Raw genomic sequence first — 23710 nt, 5'->3', positions numbered from 1 at the left:
CAACAACAACAAAAAGCACAACCCTTTTTCCTTTGAGTAAAAATTTTCATTGGTAACTTCCACTTGGAAAAGATAGAGAACATTCCTTTCAGGTGATTTGGAGAAATGAGAAACTGAAACCTTTGTCTAAAGGAAATTCTTGCTTTTAGTGTGTGTGTGTTAGTATGTTTGTTTTGCTTTATTGTCCCCAATGGCAAAAAAAAAAAAAAAAAAAAAAGTTAAAATACTGAGTATTCCATGTTAAGTTGCACAATGCAGACAGACATGAAGAGCTAGAGATATTTGTGAAATAATGTGTAGTCACTGCAATTTTAGAAGGCTGTGGGTTTTTTTTTCCCAATATTGTATAATTTTATGCAGATCACAACATTCAATTTGTTCTCTTTATTTTTCCATTGTAGTTAACTGTTCTTGGAGAGAACTCCATCTATAGTGTTAGGAACAGCAGGAAACTCATGTTCCTTTTGCTTTCCATGCTGATCAGATGTACAGCCAACAGCTGATACAAATTGCTAATATGATATTATTAGCAAACACAAAAGATATTTATAATTATTTTTGTCAGCCTGATTTTCAAGAATTAGATGGATCCTTTGGTTTACACTAGCAAGTTATGATTAAAAATCAGGAAAAAAAAAAGGAAATATGTTAAGTTAACAAAGGTATACTAGGCATTTAATGTTACTATATTTGAATGTAATGATATAGTGCAGTCAAAGCATTTTGAATGTTCTGCAAGTAGATTTGTGACATTGTTATAAGAAAGTTTCTGGTGTATGTTTTAAATTGCAATGTTTAATGTTCTGCATTTGGGTAAATATGTACCAATATTATTATTCTTCAAAGACCTCTGACTGGAATTTATTTTAACTTATAAAGAACTAGTCACATTTGGCAGAAATGATGCTGTAACTTGCAATTATGTAAATTATTCTCACGGTCTGAAGAAATTACCTCATAAAACTATTGTGCTGTGAGTTGTTTATGACTGGTAGATTCACCAGCTGAAGCTCTATTTCAAAAAAAAAAAACAAAAACAACAAAAAAAAAAACATAACAACCACCTCCCTATTTTCTCTGCCTCCTTTCCTGCTTTTCACCAGTGATGTCAGCAAGTGCACAAGATTAAGGGAAGAAATTAAAGAAGTATTCCAACTGAGGAAAATCATTTCAATCTACTGAGAAGACATTTTTCCTTTATGAGGGCTGGGAAAAGTAAAGGAACTTTGAGTCCATACCTGAAGGTTATGTATTTATTTATTTACTTCTTTGTTTTGAGTTAAAACAGGGCAGAAGTGTCTCTTGGCAGAAGTGTATCTTGTCACAGCAGCTTACAGATCTTTCACTGTGTTGAATGATTTCAACTCTAGTTGAAATCCAGTAGTCCAGCCTGGGGTTTAAATTCTGGTTTATAAAAAATGGCTTCTGAGCAAGTGTAATCTGAGATCTGTTGATCTTTTGTGCCTGGTTTAGATACCTTTCACAAATGGACAAAGGTGTGCAGACTTCTCCATTCACATCCTAAAGAGGTAGGACACCTTGAAATAGCTCCCTATCCGAGACAAATACAATAAAAATACTATCATCTGTTGCTCCAACAGTGATTGGTAGTGATGTAGATAGGTGTAATTCTCTCTAATAGAAGATGAACTTTTGACTGTGTAATGTTAATAATGGTTTGCCATGAAGCCAGTGCTAGTAGGCTAGCATTAACTCAGAATATGATAGCAGTTTTGGCTGTAGAGCTGTATTCATAGAACATGCTTGAATTCTGTCAACTTATTTTTGTCTTTTGTGCATACTGTGGCACATCAAGAAGATGGAGTAATTTAAGGATACACGGTAACAGCGGGAAGGTGGTCACTGTTGAACAGTTTACTTGACTTGGAAAATTATTTGCTAAAAATTCAAGCTCAGACTGCCAGTCTTAATTTTATTTAACAGTTTTCTTTGAGTGTATTTTATCTCCCATCCTCATTCCATTGTAAGCTACTACTGGATCTGTAATAGCCTGTGAACAAGAACAGAGAGCATGGTTGCAGTCTTAGTACATACAGAGGATTCGCTGATAAGCTGCATCACTTTCATCATGCCCTGTTTGTTATGATCAAGTAGCATGTATCTCTGAGCTTTCTAACTTCAGCTACGTCTTGTGTTACAACAGGAGTGTGATCAGATGCTGTGCATGACAGGCAAATTGTCATCACCCTCTAATGATGAAAGAAACCATGAGGAAATGACCACCGATGTCGCAAGTGGGGGAGAGGACAGAGAGGTGAGGACCCATTTATGTCTCTGAACTCCAGCTGAGGTAGGCAAAAAAAAAATAATCTTGGATCTCCATCACTGCTTGTGTTCTGGACCTGGTCACCTCAGGAAAATCTAGATAGAAATATAGAGGAACAGGGACAAAAATATAATGTGTTTCACTTACTTGTAGAACTGTATGTGATTATATGTTTTGATGCTCCTTTTGAAAGTGATGGCAAGGACTTTGTATTTTAAACAAAAAACCTCTGATCTGAGTGTGTGGCAGGAGTGGGCAAGAAGTGCATTATCAAGAGGTATGTTCACTTTAAAGTGCAGCTTTCACCATGTTTATTGAATTTTGGTTAACTGAGTCATTCATCCTGCCCTGACTGTACAATGATCTGTTGTAACTAGAGTCAACTCAGTGCAGAGAGGGTTATCATTGCTATCAGTCTTTGCATGTCCTAAGTGGAGTTGGATTTTGAGAAATGGCTTATGCAGTATATTTTAGAAATGTACTTAGGATGCGCTGTACATGCAAACTGAAACTGTTGGAATTCAAGTAAATAATTCATATTTGTACCGCTCTTCTGCTATATACTGCTGAAATTTCAGATGTGATGTTTTCGAAGGAAACACAACATCTTGATATTAGTCCACCAGATCGTGAGGACCTTCCAACAATTAACCCAAATAAAACTTAGAATTGGACATTATCTTTCAATTTTATTAAAGAGAAAACTAGTAAGAGTTGCCACCTAGGTTTTTGAAACAGTGCTATTTCACAACTGTTTGTCACAGGCAGGTATGTATGCATACACGTAACTGTTAAATAGGGCAGATATATAAAAGACAGTCTAGCATGAAAAGGTGAGATCACAGGTTTCTAGTGCTTTGAAGCCTGATTCTGTGTGTGCTCCTTGAAGTCAGTGAAGTTTAAGTCCTGGAATTTAACTACATTCTTAAGGATTATCTTAACAGGATGTCCTGCTAAGCAACAACTCAGTTCTGTAAAATACAAGTATAGATGGAAACCAGTTGCTCTTTGAGTCAACAGAGACATTTGAGTGCATGTGAGAAATGAGTTGAAATCTCTGTCTTTAAAAATAAAGCAAATTACGTTTAGCTGAAAAGACATGTAAATATAGCTATGGATTCTGAGATCTTTTCACTTTCTGGAACAAGCATGAGGCCCAGAATAGTGGGTGTTTGAGGAACTCTAAAGAGTATGGCTATTATATTTTAGGATCTGCTTCTTGACTGCTGCTTGGACAAACTGATGTGTTTCTCTGTTTTCCTCTTTCTCTGTTATCAAGTCTTTCTTCCTAATTTGGCTCTAAGCTCTCCAACACAAATATATCTCTTTTCTGTTTATATAGGCATTTACAGTTCCCTTTGATTAGTTACTGTACTGAAAATAGTAATAAAAGGAACACTTCTTGAAAATTACTGACAAGGTATTAGAACGTCCTGAGGAAACGAGTGTTTGAGGGCTGTGAGTTTACAGTGGCTACAAATAACCAGAAAATCTCCTGCTTTTTAATTTGCCACTCCTTTAGTTTAAGAAAAAAAATATATATATATCAGAAAAACAATCAGACAAAACTGATTTGAGATCTGAGGACTAGTATGTAGTACGTGGTATCAGTTCTATGTAAGATTAGTATCCTATGAGAAATACACATGTATCACAATTGGGCTGTGGTATGACCAAATATATGTCTAGTTCTGATGGTTCAGCTGTTGAGCAATATGCTAAACTTAAGGATGTCATTGATCATTTTATTCATAGACTTTAGCTGTAAACTACGTCATAAAATGAAACTGCCTCTCGATGTGTTTGTGCAGCAACTAGCATCAGGTAGATCTAGCAAGCAAGAAACTAATTGTTTCACATTTTTCTGCTTCCATTTGTTGTTGCATATGGTAAAGCATCCATGTTGTTTGCTGAACAATAATTGAAGCAAATTTGTTTTCATTTCTGTTTTTCTTTGAGAAGGACGTTCTGAAAAAAAGGGGACCATTAATAAAAGTTGTTTTTTTTAATCCCTGTGTAAGGAAAAGACTGTAAGCTCTTAAATCCACAAGTTCATTTCCAGTTTGACAGCTGTTCAAACAAAACTGGAAGTGTATACTACAGCAGGTAATGTTTTGCTGCTGAATTAGATAGACCTTCACTGCAGCATTATCCAAATTAACTCTTTAGTACCAATATTTTGGTCATTTTCTATCTGTCTCATGTGTTGCACTTCAAAATATTCTTTAACAAATTATATGTGCCAAGTTCAAGGTAGGTCATAAATCCACTTAGCATTGAATTTATTTTAAAAAAATCTCATCTTTGTTTCACAGAAGTTTCAAAACCAGGCAGTCCATTTGCTTTTATGTGTATATATATGATGTCTTTTCTAACAGGTCATTTATACTTCAATAAAACTCAGAAGGGTTATTCTCTACATCATCTACATCTGTATGCACTTCGTTCAGTTTCATAGTAAGTAGACTGGGGATTGAGTCTGTTGAGATGAAATAATAAAAGTGATGACTTCAAAACTGGAAAAATAGTAAAAATTTGAGATTAAATAGAAATTCAGAAAAGACACCCTTTGAGCAGAAAAATAAAATTGTGATTAGAGGTTGCTTTATTACTTTTTCTTCCTTCTTCTCCATCACTTAGAACAAAATTCTAAAAGGTCCTTTGAATAATAAAACTGTTTGAAAAATTCTATTTAAATTCAATTTAGCAAATGTCAAAGGAGGATGAAATATTAATTCAAGTAAAACCACTAATCTTTGCAAAAAGATGAGACACATCTTTTGTTTGTTTGTTTTTTGGAGCTTGCTGTTACTAGCCAGGGCTACTTGCTTTCCTTCTGGTTTTGAGGACAGAGTTTAGTTTGTAGAAACTAAATCTTGTTAGATGACATTAGCAGTTTATGTAGAGGAAATCTGCTATTGTTTTGATTTTACAGTAAAGAAAAACTTGTTGAATTGCTCAGATGTTTTGGATAAAGAGTTCCAAGACCTGTGCTTTCATACCTTTGTGTGCAGTTTGAGCAGCCTTGAATCATGCAAGAACCCATTCTGTGAAATCTCTTCCTATACTTTTGTTTTCCAAAATCACTGTGCATGTCTGAGGGAATAACCTGTGGTTGTTTTTAGTGATGTGATTTAAGAGTCTTTCTCAAATAGGTCCAATATAAAGTTTCTTCTGCCTGGAGGGTAGTTGTAAGTTATGCCAAGCAGGTGAGGTTATCCCTTTCTAAAACATCTCCTCGCACAAGTCCAGGATATTTGTGTAGCTTGGCAAGACTAAATTTAGCTCTTTAGTACAGAGGAAGATGAACAAGCTCTTTCTTGGAGCTGTAAAGGAGGTCAGCTACACTAACCTACAAAACAAAGCTGCTGTTAATTCTTCTGTCCAGCCCCTTACAGCGCAGCAAGGCTGGCTGGAAAGCAGTGACTTCTTTATTTTTTCTCTTTGCTTTGAACCTTTTTATCAGGTTAGTAATAACAGTAAAATAAATAAGATCTGAATATGGCCTCAGAATTCAAATGAGGATTAGAATAGAAAAAAGATATGAAATTCATTATTTGGAGTTAATTTTTGTTTTCCTGATTCTGCAAATAAGTCTGTGGAAAGCAGGATTTCTGTGTCACTGCAGAACTCTGCAGGCTATTCACCTTATCACTGGAGAGGTGGCAAAGGGGCTGCCTGCTGGTGAAGCGTTAGCTGTTCTCAGTTGGAGAAATTACTGTGATTGGTATGCAGGCCTAATGGTTTATTTTTAAACTTAAAGAGTTAACAGCCCATTGTTTCAGAAAGAAAATTGCTGTTTCTTTCCCCAATATAAATTAGTGCATTTGTTTTTCATACCAAAATGGTAGCTTGCTGCTGCTGTGTATTACACTGACAATATAAGTTATCTAAACTTTCAACTACAGTTGTCTTTTTTTTTAATTGATAAGTCTTACAAAGAATCATTCTACTTACATTTAAATCTGGTAGCTACCAGTTATGTGCATGCTTGAAATGCATTGTGAACAAGGTTCTACTTTCTGACTCATTTATTAGTGTAATACCTTCATCCTTTAGGGTTATCTCATTGTTTTTTGCCTTTGGTTTTGTTTTTTTTATAAAAGTCTAACAATATAAGCCAGTCTTTTCCCAAGCACATAGCTTTTCATCCAAATTAAAATGTCATCAGTTAGCAAAAATATAGCTCTTAGCCAATAAACACCTAGTTTCCAGTTAAATGCTGTAAAACAATATTTTTCTAGAAATAGAAAATTAATAATCAGATTCAAAATTCATTAATCAAGACTGTAAATTGTTACTCCAGAGCATAGTACTAATCATTGTAAGTTCCTAGGAAGGTGAATAAATGCATTAAATCTCAGAAAACTTAGCGTGTCTTCCCTAGCAGACTTCTTTTGTAATTGTGGCTAGCTTCCTCTGTAAATAAAAAAAGCCCAGTCAGTAGTCAACTTTGTAATTGTGAGTTTTCTATAGCTAATTTTGCTGTTTCCTAAATTAAAGTCCAGTGAGGTCTGCAGGATATGGCCTGCTCTCAAGTCCACAGGAAATGGTTCTTTTTAGTTGTAGTTCTGCATCAATAAAGGATAAATACTTAGATGTTTGGTTCAAAAAACATTTTCAAAAAGATAAAAACAACTTAAGAAGATGTTCACTCTAAAAGAATTTAGAGTTGTATATATGCAGTGCACTGAAAATGGCTTTGGCATTTGTCTTTGCTTTTTCTAAAAGAAAATCTGGGCTGTATAAAGTGACTTTTTGCCACCTCTTTTACCACTTGGTTAATTCCTCATGACACGTTTTGAGAAGATTTGGGCATAAAGAACAACATTTTCTAGAAACCAAGCAAAGTAGATCACAGATGAATCCTTGGGTCTTTATTGCTTTTCAGATTTACCATAGGCAAATCCACAGTTGCTGTAGGTTTTGGCAACCTGTTCACAGACACATGGAGAGCTTTAATCTGAAGAAACTGAAAATTTTCTCTTGTTCTCATCTCATACTTTCTTTATTTTATTTTTTGGGGGGAGGGGAGGGAGGAGAAGGCAACTTGATTTATACTGATTAAAAAAAAAAAAAAGAAATGGCTATAGCTAATATATACACAAGAATGGTTTTTTGGGGTTCACTGTTTAAAGTAGGCACAAACAATATGTTTAAATTAAGATGTTCTTGTATGTATGCATGAATGTGCATAAACAGAACAAAATGTGCACACAGTAGGAAGGGGATGTCATAAATATGACGAAAGTTTTACATGATGACAAAACAAGACAAATTGGGTCTACCTTTATATGTGAAAGGATGAAAACCTGGTCTGCATATTAGAGAGAACTGTCTTTTTCTGTCTTCTGTCTGTGAGAGAAAAACTGACAGTACTAAGGAGGCCCTTCACTGATAAGGTTCATAGAACAACCTGATAATGAACAGGATATGGCTTCCATGTCCACAAACTAACAGAAGCATCCCTCTGTATGAGTAGACTTCTTCAAAGAGTGAGAAACCTTTGTGCTTAAAAGTATGTACCTGCCCAGCTTACACTGATTTTACTAATATTTCCTTGCATCACAATTTTCAGTAGAAGACTATGTACAAGATTGGTGGCAAAAAATTAAAGGCAAATATGATGTAGAGGTAATTTATAAGTTGGGTGGCAACTTAGCATATGCCCTTTGCAACTTGGATAGTTGTAATTCGAGATTTGTATTTGTATTGACCCTGTAGCAGGGATTCCTAAAGTAGCTATGTACTAATGGAGACGGGTGAGAAGTGAAAATAAATTGTTCATCTCCTAGATAATACTAACATTAGCAGAGGAGTTGCAGTGGGTAGGTTTTCTTATGTATAATTTTGTTGCTTGGGTAGTGTGGAAAGGAGGATTTAAAGTGGAGAATCCCCAATCAAGTGTGTGTTTACCTGCTTTGAAATGAAGGGCCTCATCATTCTTGATACTGATTTTTATACTGACTTTACACCGACTACATGAGCCAATTTCCCTCCTGCAATTTGCACTGTAGGTTCTGTTGGGTAGAAGAATGTCTATGAGTAAGTCCGTTTATGGCTGTAGCCCCAAATACTTGAATGTCTTTTGAAGATTAGTTTTAGGCTTCCAAGTCAGGACAATTTTGTCCGGTCCTGTCAGCAAAGGGTATGAGATACTGTATGTGAGAAACGAAACTCTCCTGTAGCAGCTTTATTTGAGTTGAGCTAGCTGTTGTACAAACTGATCATATCACCGCCAAGTTGAGGATGCTGGCTTCCTCTGTGTGTTTTTAAAGTCATTATATCATTGGCAGCGATTAATGACTTTCCAGATGAAACCAGTGAACAAATATGAATGACTGAATTGTGGTCATTTTGATTATCTGTGGAACCAATGCAGGCCAGTTTCAGAACAAATGAGGAATTGTTTGAACCTGGTTAATAGGATTCATATTTTCACCATATGGCAAGGTTTTATGTCTAAGTAAATGCAATCAGGAATTTAAATGCAATTATGAATTTAATTTCCTTTAGTAAGCGGTCAAATTCTCTTTTAAAAAACAAAAACAACAACAACAAAAGACCAACCAACCAACACCAAAACACACAAAAACCACATGTATTTCAGAACATCAAGGTCTTGTGCAAGATATGATATTGTCTAGCTTCTCTTTATTTTTTTGGCTATGTGCATATCTTTTTTACATTCACCACTTTACTTATTCTTCTGCCCTCTTGTGGATTTTAAATGTATCAAATACTATTATGTAGGTTTTAAAGCTACAGATCTTTGTAATGATTTTATGACTGATTTGCATTATCTAGGAAAAGATAGGTATGAATGTTCTACAATTTTGCTGTGTCTTCTTAGTGCATTTGACTAAAAGAACTGTTCTGCATACCCACTGATTTCAGGACTTTTTTAGTTCTGGTTTTTAAGTTTTATATATATATATATATATATATATATATATATATTTGGTACAAACTGGCATAGCTACCATATCTTCTACATTTTGTTCTCATTTCTTATCCCCCTACTGTCACACAATTGGTCTTCAAACATGACTGTCTCAGGAAACCATGAAATGAAAGATAATGACAAGGCATATGAAATATGAAATTTACTCAAAGCCTTGGGAACTTTTTCTAAGGTCATAAGGTGAATGGATCAGAGCCTTCTACAGCATAATGGTTTTCCAATACTACCTATAATTTCTGTCCAAAATGATGTTCTATCCAAATTGTTGCTGTGTATGCAGATCTAGTAAATTGCTTCAAAGCTCGAGTCCAGGGTTCACTTCCTGTGCTGAATACATCCAGGAGCATTAGTGTATGTAAACCTATAGTAAATAGTGCATGAAAATGGAAATCCAAGACTAGGTACTCAAAACACTGCATACAGTTGGGTTTTTTCTAAGTTACTCAAATTATCTGTCACTTTCATTGTGATTTTGGGTTTTAAGCCAGGGTAGTTTTGAATTTTACTACAGAACTAAGATAAAGATATATGGTATGTTCATAGTGTTTAGCTGGAAACTGAAAAACTCAGCTAATGAAAAATGACCTATCAGTATCATTGTGGCAATATATAATGGTCAACACAAAATAATTTAGATAGCCTCCTCATGTATCTTGTGAAATACAACAGTTGAATGATAAGAAAGGGAAAATAAATAAATAACATGGGGTCAGAATAGAGAACTAAAGTTTTCACTAAGTGTGGAAAGTGAATTTTCAGATAAATATGTGCAATAAGTTTCCTAGAAGGAGGTGGTAGTCTAGCACTGAAGTGCATTCTGGAGGATAATATAAAAATTTTATAATAAAACAGAGGTAAAGACAAAAACCTGGTCTAGACCTGCATTTTTCCTCTTTAGTGTTCTACCACTGTTGCTGTCAGCAGTGCAACTAGCACAGCAGCTAGTGGTATGAGCAAGTTGTCACTGAAAACAGCTTTCATCAATTGCGCTATTTTATTGGAATCCTGTTGTCTTCAGGATGCACAGGCTTCTGGCCTACTGGAAAACTTCAACGTGTTTCTAGTAGAAGCTATGAAATTTTGATGAAAATGGGAACACTAGAGATGTCCCTAGGCCACCATGGGGTCAGAGTGGGAGACCACAGGAGTTGCTTTGTCAGTGTTTCACTTTTGGGTAGCGGCACTTGCCACTGGTTCTCCCAGGCTCACACTGTCCAAGGTGCTGATGGCACCTGGGAGACATCAGACAGCCTCTGCACCGCAGAATCAGGGACCTGCCTTCTGGGAGTAGTGAGACCTCAGTGAAACCTTTCTTTTTTACTCTGCACAACAGCACAGGTTAGAAATTGTCAGGGCCTATCTTGCTTTCTAACCAACATTGTAATGCCAATTCTCTATTCAGAGGTGGTGTATAGCCATCACAAAAGTACTTGCATTTAGGTGTGAGTATACTCATTATTTTAACATTATTCTTCTGTGCTTCCATTTGCATCATTTGCATGATGTTGCAGAATATTTGTTCTGTTTTTGGAGAAAGTAGCAAAAATATTGAAAGCCTCTGGAAATTTACTTCTTGCTGGTAACTGAGCTTTTATTATGCAGTGTTGTTGCCAGTTGTAGATATGGTTCCTAATGTCTGTATTTCTCTGGTCAAAAATGGTATTTGTTTTGTTTTGTTTCATTTCATTTCATTGTCTGTGGTCATTTTTATGTCCACAGGTGACAGGAGAGACTTAAGGGTGAGAAAAGAAAGTATGTTAAAATGTAGTTTTTCTGCAATTAAAATAATGCTTTTCAACTGAGGTTGTGTATATGAGAGTAAAAATATGTGAATATGTGGGCACTTACCAGCTTCCTTTTTTAATTGTATCATGGACAAGTGCTATCCATGCAGAATTATTACTGGTTGGTCCAGTAATTATGAGACACTTCTAATTACCCACTATAGTATTTTCATGATTTTGGTCTTGGTAACCAAAACAGCAAAAAAGTAAGAAGATCATAGTGTAAGTATTTGCTGAGTGCTTCAGATGATCAGAAAGGCAAGAAGTGTGGAAGGGCAAACATAATTCTCCTGTAAGTGTGATAGTGTTCCTCATGGCATCTTCTGAAATGGGTCCTGTGCTTTTAAGGAGATGGATTCTAAAAGCAGCTATCTAGAGGCTGAACATGACTTCAGATACTGTACCATTTATCTGGGTAGGAGAGAGAAAATAGTATTAAAAAAAAAACTGACGTTGTGGGTTCACAAATTCTGAGTAGAAGCTCTCAGAAAGATAACAGCTATCATAAGATGTGTAAAAAGTCCTGAAGGCTGTCAAGGCTTGACTGAAAATATTTGTTTAATTATGTTGTGTTGATGTTGTTGTCTTTTTTTAAAGTATATTCACCTCTATGCATAAAACAACCACATAAGAATTGAACATTGTTTTGATGATTAAGACTTAGTTATAATGGTAAGTTTGTTTTTTATTATGTTTTATCCTGCTCTGCTGCTCTTTAGTATATGTATGGGGATTTTGTACTTACTACCTAACATATACAGGGGTATGTGTTCAGCAGGACTCTAAGAAAGCATTTAAATGCATGTCTGACTTCTGTGAGGGTCCAGAGAACTTGGATGCATTTAGAAAATAAAGAAGAGGTGTTCAAACACCATCCTAATAAGGAAAGTAAGGATGTGAGGAACTGAAATTGAAGGCTTTTTTTTTTTTTGACATACTTGTTCTTGCTAAGTAACATTTTACTTTGTAAATACCTTGGGGTTTTTATAAAGCGCTACTTTGAATTAGTGAGAAAAACTTTTCCACATATTTTAGTCCTGACAACAAATTCCCTTATTCTGCCAACATAACATTCTCATTTTGCTGAAGAAAGCTTAAAGTCTGTTGCTCTTTTTTTTTGCTTCTCAACTTGCAATTCTACTAAATCTTTCAGTCATTTCTCTTTACATCTTTATTTTCAGCACATTTAGGTAATCTGTAGGGTTTTAAGTTGTTTTAGCTTGGGTCCATTGTGAGACATTAATATATTTTTGACAAGGTACATGGTGTGGAACGTTTTGGTCTGTAACACCAATAAAAACAGATGGAGGAGCAGAGCCGTGTGTGACGTAAGGCACGCAAAAATGTGGATCTCACCAATTAATCATGGCATACTGCTGACAAATAAGTGACAGTAATTGATGCAACCCTTTGAGAGGCAATCTGGAACTACTGCAGCCTGGGAAAGCTCATTCATTTCTTTTCCTTTGCTGAGTTAGTGGTGAATAACAACCCTTTTTAATTGCTGCCCAGAGTTGCTTTATAAGGTAACACTGTCACTGACAAGCCAGGAAGTAAGAGTCTAGCAGTTAGAGCTATCTAGCTAGATTTTGTCTGTGTTCTGTTCTGAAAACTATTGATGTTTTCTGTTTGGTGTATTGGCCACCAAAGGGCTGACGTACATAAGTGTAAAATGCATTTGAATACCTGAATGTGTTGTGTTAGGTTTTCTGCTTGTCAGATTTGTACAGGTTTCAGCTCATCAGTTTAATTATCAAAATGTTTTAGTTCTGTATATTCATCTCACACTGTTAGGCCATAGTGTCAGGATTTCTACAGTGCCCAGCAGATTTCAGCAGTAAAATGTGCTCTGAGTAAGATCTAACTTGCACACCATGCTTTGTTTCAGGTGAACTTGTCTGACTCAGAGTAAAGCCAGAAGGTCTTATGGCTGTAAGAAAATGTTTAGCTGTTTTAATAGGCAGTATGCCAGACCAAGGCAACATATATTCAAACCACTGTCTGCTGCTATGGTCTCCTTTGCAGAGCTTTTTTTTTTTTTTTTTTTTTTTTTTTGTCAGCATGGGGAGAAACCGGGGCTGAGACCAGAATATTAGAACAAAGAGATATTTCTGCCGAATTTTCTCTCCAGTAGGCAGTGGTTGCTTCCATCGCATTGAACGAAATTTCCTTCTAGAACGACAATAGCCTGCCTTGGTTATTACTGGGGTGAGGCCAGGGAATTTCACTTCAGTGCAATAATATTTTTACAGCAAAAGAGCTGCTGAATGGGGCCTGCTAGGACTATCATATTTGCTGGCAGGGCCACCTGCATCATGATTTAGATCTGCTGCCATTTCCTTGTAACTATCAGGCAGGGCAAGATAATATTCAAATCCACTTTATTATTGCATATACTCTCTGATGGCTTCCTTTTTGATTTCTTACCTCTTTTTGGGTGTAGCGGAACAAGTGTCCCCAGCTCTGAGAAAAGGAGGAGGTAGCCAGAGGGGTGGCATAAACAACCATGTGGGAAGTAGTGTGAATAGGACGACCATTGAGGATGTCCAGCTCCTTGCTCTGTGTTTCATTAAGCAGAAGTGCAGTCAATCAGGTGACAACGTGGGATAAAGCAACCGGCTTAATGACAGACCGCTGTAGTCTATAGGGATAATCATACTATAACAGCAGTTTTCTTGTACAATTCTGCTGGCATTTTAAGAAGGAATATTTCCTCCTATTTTACAAATGTGAGAATTGCTGATAATCCAAACACTTCCACTTTCTGTCAAATAGAACAGGAGCTACAGATACTTACGACTACCATGAACCAAGCTGGCTGCATCTGATTTGCCCAGCCTCTGTAGTGATTCTGCAACAGAACAGAATGGAAGTCTAGACATCGATGTAAGGAGGGAAACAGAAGAAAGACACTAAGGACTCATGTGTTTCTTTACACTAGACTCCCTGGCAGTGGCACTGGCTATTTGGATCTTCCTTGCTCAGTACTGCAGTTCCTCCGTGGTCCCAAATGACTGATGTGAAGAGCTGCAGAGAACTGGAAATGCTGCATGGAGCTGAGAAATGTGGATGTACTCACTTGCATGTGAAATGACCTGGGAGGAGAGGCAGCTCCCACATAGTCAGAGGGACTGCACCTACCTGTTGTCTAATTCTTCGTAGTCCCACAGTGCATCAGAGAATAATGCATATTTCATGTGGGGGTAAATGAATATGTACTGAAAGGCTGCCTATACTGTCCCGATTGGTTTTGGGCCTGTCACCAGGCTTGTGGCCAAGCCACAGAGCTACTGAAATCACAGCACAGAAACACACTGCTGGACCCGTGGCAAGTTGGCAACATCTATGAAAATGTTCTATGGACTCGTCCACTCCAACAAGTTCTTTTCAGGTGATGTATCATTCTCCTTTTGTGCAACATGGACTTCAGTAATAAATGTCCATTCCTGAAAATAATTCATGATTTTGTGCTGACGCTGCCATCAATCCATAAGCAGTACCATCTGTGTCCAGTCTGAAGGTTTTCAAAACATAGGTATGCCAAGAAAAGGGTAGTCACGGGGGCTTTATTCAGCGTTTAAAATCTTAAATCATTCTACTGAATAGTGTGCTTACAGTATTGACATACCCAAAAATAAACCTGTAGCTAAAGCAGAGATGTACAGAGTTTCACATCTGGGAGTGCCTATGGAGATGGCTTGTTCAAAGTAACATTGTGGGGGCTGGTCAATTGTAATTCCCACCTCGTTTATGTATGAAATGTAGATGGTCTCTTTTGGACAAATTCCAGACTTTTCTGGATTTAACTTCAGTTTGCCAGAGTGCATTATAAATATATCAGGTTTTATTAAGCCCTTTTAGCATGCATCATATCATCTAGGCACAAAACTGAGTGAACCATGCTTTATTTTTCCGTGCAACTCATCGTCCAGCCTTTCCTTCTGGAAACACTCTAAATGACGCTTTACTTCCTTTTGTGAAATCTCCATCTCCTGATTTGTTTGGCTCCCCCCCCCCCCCACCCTGGGTCATGCTGTTCTTTTTTTTCCCCTCTTTATTTGTTAAGCTTTTCTCTCTCTCTTTTTTTTTTTTTTTTTTTTTTTTTTTTTTTTTCTCTCCGTCTTCTGAGTTTCTAAGTGCTTTAGGCACTGGTGACTGAGCACCAGATTTTTTTTTTTTTTTACTGCAATTTGGCCATATTTTTTTTCTGTAACACAAATTTACCTCAAATGACAACACAAATTCAGAGGAAACTGATGGCAATGTAAAGGAAATCTTTAATGGGATTTTGCTTGTTTATCAGTTAGGTACAAATCTCTTTGTCTCTGAATACAGAAAAATTAATAATAATAATAATAATATTAATAATAATAATAAGTATTAAATACGTATAAAAAAAAAGTCTTGAGTGTAATTCCAAGACTTTCTCGGTAGTGGTTGTATAAAAAGCTCTTATTCTATTCTTCTGTGGAAGCTTTCTTTTCAGGTATACATACAAAATGCTTGCTCTGACTAGGCTTTGCTTTTTTTTTTTTCTTTCCGTCTCTTGTCCCTACTGTTGTGCCTCCTCTTATCAGATGTATGTGTACACAGTTTTGCCACAAAAATATCCAGTGAAAGACCTGAACCTGCATAGCTAAGCTATCTTTATTGTTTCATCTGTTTGACTCTCTAATGCAGCTTTAATGATTTTATACAACTGTTTTAAGTGAAAGACCCATCCAACCATTCCAACTCATCTTAATGAAGTTGAATCCAGTCTGCCACCTATTGACAAGATCCTTTTGACTCCATGTTTGATTTTGGAGTTAGTAGAATTAAAGGTGTACAGTAAAAGAGTGGCTTTTCCTCTCCTTGTGGCTCAGGTAATCTGCACCATTTCCCACTGCTTGCTGTGTTACCTGCCCAAAATTGCTAATGTTTTTTTTTTTAATAGCTTTTACGGTCTGGTAGCACAAATGCCTCAAGTATTTGTGTAGTTGTACCTGGAGGGAGAGCAGCAGTAATTCACAATTTCTGTGGGACATGTGACTTGCTCTCTTAGTAGAAGTATGTACACCTTTGTGTGTGAAGAAGTCTGAAGTAAGCCTAGGCTATGAGAAGCTAGGCTATGGAAAAGCAATTTTTGTGGAACTTCAGGTAGATTTCCATAGTTTTGTGTATAAACTGGTGCGAGAATTTCTCAGAGATGGGGAGTAAGGAGATGAGACTCAGAAGGAACTCATCATTTCATCTCAGTTTGGGTGGTTTTGCATATGAAATAGAGGGAACTGGTATTTTGGCTGTTGCAAAAGTCCTTGCAAATACTAGCAGTGTTTCACTAGAAAATTTTGCTATTGTGTTCTCAGTTTCACTGAGCCTTTTAGTATTTTAGTAAAATTCTTAGAGAGGTTTAGGTATGATGCAAAATTTGTTTCCCTAGTTTTTCCCCTCTTTGCCTTTTCCCTTCAGGTTATTGCTGCTGTTACACATCAACTTCTCAACCCTTCTTTTCCTGGCTGGCTTTCTTTGTGTTTAGATCTTTCTCCAAGAAATCTGGAAAGATGCACTCATCTATTTTCCTTCCAAGCAGAAGAACAAAAGCGCAAAATGAGTGGTGTATTCCCTGCTGATTTCACAACTTGAACCAATATTTTTCACAGTGTTTATGGAAGCCTTCCTCCAGAGACACCTGCCAGATCTTGATCCCAGCTCGAAGCCTCACTGCTGTGGCTATGCACTGCTGTGGATTACTGGGATAAGAAGTGACCTCGGAAAATGTGACTGCAAGTGGTAAAAGCCAGGATGTTTTTCTGTAGAGTAAAGTTAACACTTCCTTTGCATCTGGGTTTGTTTTGAGTAACCATACATGGTTCAAGGTTCTTAGAAAACTGTTTTCTGGTATCTTTGACATACCTTATAATGTATTTCAAGCTTTGACAAAATGTGGCTGGCACAGTGTCATGAATGCTATAGCTATTTGACTGAGCAGCTAAAGAACTGTTCTTTTTAAATTGAGTTTTTCTAACATTTTCAGAGCTGCATGAATAGGGGCAATCAGCATAGTTAGGTTTGCTCAGAAGAACACTTGAGTCTGCCTGCTTGTGACTCTGGCAAGCAGTGGGACTTGGAATACAAGTACTGAGATCTGTAGTTCACTACGTCGTTTTTAGTTGTCTAACATTTCTGTATTTCAGTAAAAGCTGGGGTAGACCCACAAGTGTTGATGACAGAGGGAGATGTTCTGGCAGAGGATTAGATGTCATGTCTCTCTCTCACCTTGAGGAACTAAAAGGAGCCCTTTACATGGCAGACCCTGTGTAGGTTGCAGCCAGTGGCAATGCTTTCTTAACACAGTTAATGCCTCAGGTAACTAGCAAAGACAATAGCCAAGATTAAATGTAGCATATTTATTGGAAGTATTTGTTTGTAATATTATGGTTTACTTGAAAAAAAAAAAAAACAGATCCTACCTGTTTATTGCAGATTCTTTATTGATTATATCTGCTGGTTGTTTTTCCAGTTTGCATAAATGCTGCTTTTCAAGTGTTGGTCTGCACGTGAGGGCAATGGGTGGATTTTTGTGCATATTTTCCTGTTCAGTAAAGTTAACACTTAGTCAGTAAATTCATTCTGAAAACCTTGTTTTCAACTTGGGATAGTGGTTGGGTGTTACATGAATAGTCAGCCTTTTCCTGTCCATTTCTACTTGATGTGTGACCCTATGTAGAATGGGACTTTTCTTAATATAGAAGTCATTATTATGATAAAATACTTTGATTTGGGAAAAAATAATAATTCCTGAGTGATCTGTGAACTTAAAACACATTGAATTCCTATTTGAAATGTTACTCTACAAATTACAATTTTATTTGAGGTTATTACTACATTTACTGTGATCTTCTGCTTGACCTTAAGTCACAGCCTGGGCTCATGGTTTGATTTTTACCATTTTGCACCTACAGGTTACTTCTAGCTGGTGAGCTACAATTTAGATCAGTAGTTCAGAAGAGGATGAAAAATACTATTTCTAGTATCTATGGCTGATAAGTGAGGAATGAAATAATGAATTGTCCTGGCCGTGCTCTGAAGTCTGTGGCAAAGCTAAAATTTGAAATTGTGTGTTCTGACTCAGCTATCAGATACAACTCCTTGCCTAGGTGTTTAGATGTACAAAACCATTTTTTATATACTGAGTAGTTTGAATGTCACCTAACAAAGCAAGTTCTCTTCTTGTTTTGACATGAACAACTGAGATTTCCTCTTTTGCCCACAGACTTCATTAACTATGTAGCTTTTTTAATCACCAGGCACTCACCCAAAATAGCCTACACATTGTTCGAGTGTCCTTACTGGTAGGAAGCATGACCTTCTCTCTGATACTGGGCCACCAAAAAAGAATGTAGTAAATTTTAATGTGATTGTAACTTAGCCAGCATTTACATAAAAGAAAACAATGATCTTCTTGTTATGGAGATCATTAATGAAACATCAGCAGTGGTCTGCAAATGCTACCACGTTGTGATCCAGCTGAAAAAACAGCCTTGTGTAACTTGAGTACATTGCATAACACAGGAAGTGGAAAAACAAACTAAATTTTCAAGGGCTGTTTGCATTTTAACTAGAGCTGAATGAAAAGTCTACAGTGAATAACTTTTTGAGTAATTTAACTATTGTATCCTCTGAAGGTATATCTATGAGGCTGAATAAATTCTTCCTCGCCTGTTCAATGCTGCTATTTGTGGTGGCATTTTTCAGTGTGTTAATCTAACATATGAAATTCAAATAGCATAGAATTTCAGATACATCACACATCACATGGCACTGTTTCTGTTTCCTGTTGGGTAAGGGTCTGAGTGCTCTGCAGCCAGGATTTGTAAGTAATTCAAAATTCATCTTCCTTGCTTAGTCAGGCATGTAACTTTGAAATTTACCAATTAGCCTCCTGAAAGATAAATGCAGTAAATCATGTGCTGTGATAGGTGAACTTGTGTTCAAATAATTCATGGAAGCATAATAATTTATAGAACTTTCTTGACATTATTTATCTAAGTATAGTTCAATACGTTTTGATGCATGTATCCTCCCGACAAACATTTCTCTCAGATTGTATTCTTCAGTTGCATCTCACTGTAGAAAGGCGAAGTTGGAGAACTCAGCAAAATTTCAGGAGGTGACAGTCAATCAAGAAACTCTTCGACTATTTATTACAAGGTCTGCCATTTTCGAAAATGAAAATTTCCCATGAGGATCAAGTATGGAAATAATCTGAATCTAGTTTTTGACATCAAAAAAAAGTTTGTTAACAGCATTAAAAGACTTTCCCTGATATTCAAACTTCCCAGATCAGAGGTTTCTTTAGGATGAGTGGAAGCCTCTCTCTTTAGGATGAGGAAGTACAGCCTATGGAAGTTTTTTGCTACAGAGTTTTTCAAGGAAATGGCATCCAGGCAAAAAGGGTAGAAACCAAATGTAAAGATGGAAAAATCGGGAAAATTAACTCCAAAATGAAACTGTCAGCTTTTGTTAGGTGTTTAATGTGTTAATTAATGTTAATTTAATTTATTTTTAATTAGTTTATTTTATTTATGTAAATTTAGTTTAATTAATTAATTTAACGTGTTAATTGAATGTGTCTTTTTATGTGTTATGTGTTTTGTTATGTGTATAAACAAACATATGCACAGAGTTCAAGAGAAGTATATTGACTTCTCGTTAGCTGAAGATCTGTTTCTTTGACCCAACTGAAGGGACACAGATATTACTGACCAAAAAAGGGTTGTTCAGCAATGACTAGTAAATTGAGATTGACTCACTTGTGAATTAATAATAGATAGAACAGCCACACTGTAAATTGCATTTTGTCTTGTATTAGTAAGAGAGGAGAGTAGGAAAGGGTGCTGTGCTGGCTTATTTTTGTAAATAGCATGAAGCTGTGAACTTTTAAATTTCTTCTATGTACTGAACTCAACAGAATTGCAAGGCATACTCTCATTATAGTTTCCTTTGTTATTATTAAAATTAATAGCCATCTGGTGAGCATCAGCTTCAATATAAAAAATGATGTTCTTTAGTTTGGTCAGCCTTCAGTGGATAAGTGAGAGGCACGAAGGATCTGCATTTTCTCAGGCATTACTTGGCATTGGATATTTTCTGCCACCAGGATCTAAGGGTAATGGATGAGAAAGCACTTCACAATGGATATAATTACCATATTCCATGGGGCTGAAGGAACATTCACAGCCCACATTATCTGTTCAAACTCTAATACTAAATATGCATTAAGTATTGTGGTTTATTTGATCAACAGAACTCTCCCACCTCCCCTGTCCCTGCTCCCCAAGCCACAGATGGAGCAGTGGCTTTTCAATTGAGTGAGGACACCACAGGATTTATGGCTGCCTGGGGATTATTCTTTGGATTTGGGGTTAACTTAACATTGGGCTATGTTTTTATAATTATTTTTGTCCTTTATTTTATTTTCCCCATGTGAAAAAAATCTGTTTTTGATATATATTATTACCCACGTATTTAAAATAAGTGACAATATGCAAACTGTGTTTCAAATGGTGCAAGACTGGCCAATTTCCAAGCTGGGTTAGATTTATAGGATAACAATACATTGTATTGTTTTGTGCCAAATTCTTGGACTGATGTGACACTTAGTTAATTTTAACACACACATACAGACCCCTACCTATATTTCTATCTATAAAATTTTATGAAATACAGCAAGTAGCTGAAAGATGCATGTTTTTTAAAGAGCTGATTGTTTAAGGGAAAATATTCTGTGTGCCTTCTACTGCCTTATTTGTTCTTTGTATTTCAGTGAAGTCTTGAAGACCTCGTCTGTTGTGATAGGTGTACATGCATGAGAAAAAAAGTGGTCTTTACCCCAGCTGCCCTGCAGCCAGGTAAAAAGGAAGAAACTGGAGTTGGATACACAGAACTGGAGAAAGCATTGTGGGTGCTTTGTAATACTTTGTTGTTGTTGTTGATTCTTTTTTTTTTTTTTTTTTTTACATACTTGTGAAAATAAATTTTCCTGTGCTTGTTGCTTCATTGCTTATGTCTCTCTTGAGTTACAGTTCACTCCTCGTGACATTAATGCTTCTGTTTATATGAAGTAAACAAGGTGTAATGAATTAAAGGTTTCATAAACTTATGTGGGAAACCAGACAGGACAGCTATGGAACCTTTGTGAAAATCTGACCAAGTTCAGGCCAAAGGTTTGTTTTCTGACATTTCTTTTACCATGATGTGGCTGGGAAAATTTCTAAATTAAATATATTTCAGGTACACCAAGAGATAAGCATGTGCCTTTAAATTTTATTCTTTCTGTACCCATCTAACAATATAAAGTAAGCTTTTTTTTTTTTCCAAAGAAAGATCCCACCATAATAAGCTATTTCTGAATTCATTCAGATTTCCAGTATAATCTGAGGTGAAATTCATGTGGAATATGAAGAAATTAAGATTTTGTTAACAATGAAAAAACAATATTTCTGCTTTCTGTAAAAGTAATATCTTAAGGGTACTGCTTTTGATAAATACCTGTCAGAGTTTACACCATAATCTCAGACATAACCTGATTATATCCATGTTTTGGAGAAGCAAGTTTCAACATTACTTCTTGCTCAAGTGTGGTTGTATGAGTCTGGGCAAGTCATAATTGAATGTGTGTGTGGCAAAAATGATTTGGGTACTAATTATCTTGGAGATTGTTTGATTGCATGTGTGCAAAATGTATATCCTACATATTTATGGGTGGGTCTAGTGAACAAAGGTTATTTAAAATGTGGGTTCAATTCCACAAAATAAAAGTGGTAAATAGAAGGAAAAGATTAAAGAAAATAAAAAGACTAATAAAGGCAGAAAATGTGGATTATTTTTTTTTAATTCCATGTAGGTTGGGTGTTTTTGTTTTATTTTTGTTTTATTTTGTTTAAAAGGAACTGTATTAGATTTGCTGTGATTCTCTGGTGGTGTACTGAAGCTGTGTTTAATTGCTTCATAAACCTGGAAGGATGTTAGCAACAGAATTCCAGAGATGAGTAGAGCTTTGTAACTCTTTCATTGCTGATGGCACCTTACTCTTGACAAGACTGATCTTTTGTCTTGTGCTTGCACCCTGCAGGGTCCATGTGTTTGTCTTGTAACTTCCCAGGCTTCTTGCAGGCTGATTTGTATGCCACAAACTCACACCTATTCTTTTTATTCGGGATTTCAGAGAGTGGAGCTCACATGCTAAATTTGGGAAATTTGGCTTAAGTTTTGTCCTCTGGTATTTCTATTTTGCAGAGCCTGCAACAGAAGAGTTTGTTACAACCTAGGATGTGTCCTTCTGGGAAGGGAGAGAAGCAGATGCATCACCATTTTGAAGTGGCTGTCTTTATCCCTGGAAAAGCTGGTTTTATAACTCATGGCTCTGAAGCCTGGAGTGGCAAAGAAATGACCGCAGAGTTTGTTTATGAACCTTGTGCTTCTGGCACTCCAGCAAAGATGTGTCTTAAAAGTCCGACAGGTCAGAGATAATTTTCAGTAAAAAAAAACTTGCATTGTTTTTGGATTGCACTCACTCCCTTCTATTTGTTTTTCATGTCTACTCCTCTGATCATTCTCATGTTTCTCTATTTGCAAAGCTGAACAACAAAAGAAAAAAACAAAAACACACACAACTGTTTGCCACACTAGGAAGTAACAGATTAGAAATACAAAAATGAAAAATGGCTGCATTGTTTGTATTTCCTCTTAATTAAAATGTGATATTTTCAAAAGTACAAAAAATCCTTTTTAATTTTTTTTTTTTTTAAGAAAACAAAGGTATTTTCAGTGAAAAATATTGTTTGAGAACTGTCAACTACTGGATGTCTTATATCCTCAAGTTCAGTGGGATTGCTTTGGAAGCATGTATAATCTAGAACTTTGAATAATTTACTGTAACTACTTTATTCTGTGATCTATCAGAGTCAGGCTGCAGTAATTGAAGCTGAAGCAGCTTAGCCACTAGAACTGAATAAGACAATAGGGGTGAATGTACTTCAGCAGAGTATAAGGGTTTGATCAAAGTTTTGTGTGTTATCAGAAGTAATTCCCTGTTGTAACAGGAGATTGCCTGCTGATACGCATGTTTTTAACAGATACCAAAGCCTATTTTATATTATTTTTGCAGGAGGATGAACTTCTGTTCAACAGCCCATCCTTTAATAGAAGTAAGATCAAAGCAATGTCAAGCAAATGTTGCTAATCCTTTTGAATTAGTGGTGCAAGTTCATGAGGTCACTTGTAAAAGTGATGTAATATGCAGAAAACCTCTAAAAACTGAACATATGTTATATGTAAAGCAAGAAACAAAGTAAACTGGAACATTGAAATGGGACTTAGTGACATGCGTTCTGTATTCACATCAAAGGTCTGGATGGAAGGCACTAGAGACAAGGACACGGAGCTGGTAATGTCTCTATTTTTCTGGCTGCAGCATTGTACATAAATGCACATTGTGTTGCAGCAGTCTGAGCTTGTACTTCCTAGTTCAAGCTTCAGAAGGATTGCCAATAATAGCACACTTGCAAAGCGTTGGATATATTTTGCTTGTTAGTTTACCTCCATGACCAAATATATTACATTTGTGGATATTGTGATACCATTTAATGAAGTCCAATGTATAAAATACCAGTTGAAAAAAATATGAAATAT

General features: G+C 36.2%; 1 long non-coding RNA gene across 1 annotated transcript; it reads left to right on the top strand.

Moving 5' to 3' along the window:
* The first annotated feature begins 17453 nt into the window (after window positions 1–17453).
* LOC137855924 (uncharacterized) lies at window positions 17454–22801 on the top strand. The gene is made up of 2 exons (XR_011096051.1): window positions 17454–18890; window positions 20844–22801. It is a non-coding gene; the product is annotated as an uncharacterized lncRNA (long non-coding RNA).
* Window positions 22802–23710: the final 909 nt, after the last annotated feature.

This window comes from Anas acuta, chromosome 4 (assembly GCF_963932015.1).
Source record: "Anas acuta chromosome 4, bAnaAcu1.1, whole genome shotgun sequence".
Taxonomy (NCBI): domain Eukaryota; kingdom Metazoa; phylum Chordata; class Aves; order Anseriformes; family Anatidae; genus Anas; species Anas acuta.
The sequence above is the reverse complement of the archived record's forward strand: the minus strand, read 5'-3'. Positions and strand labels throughout refer to the sequence as shown.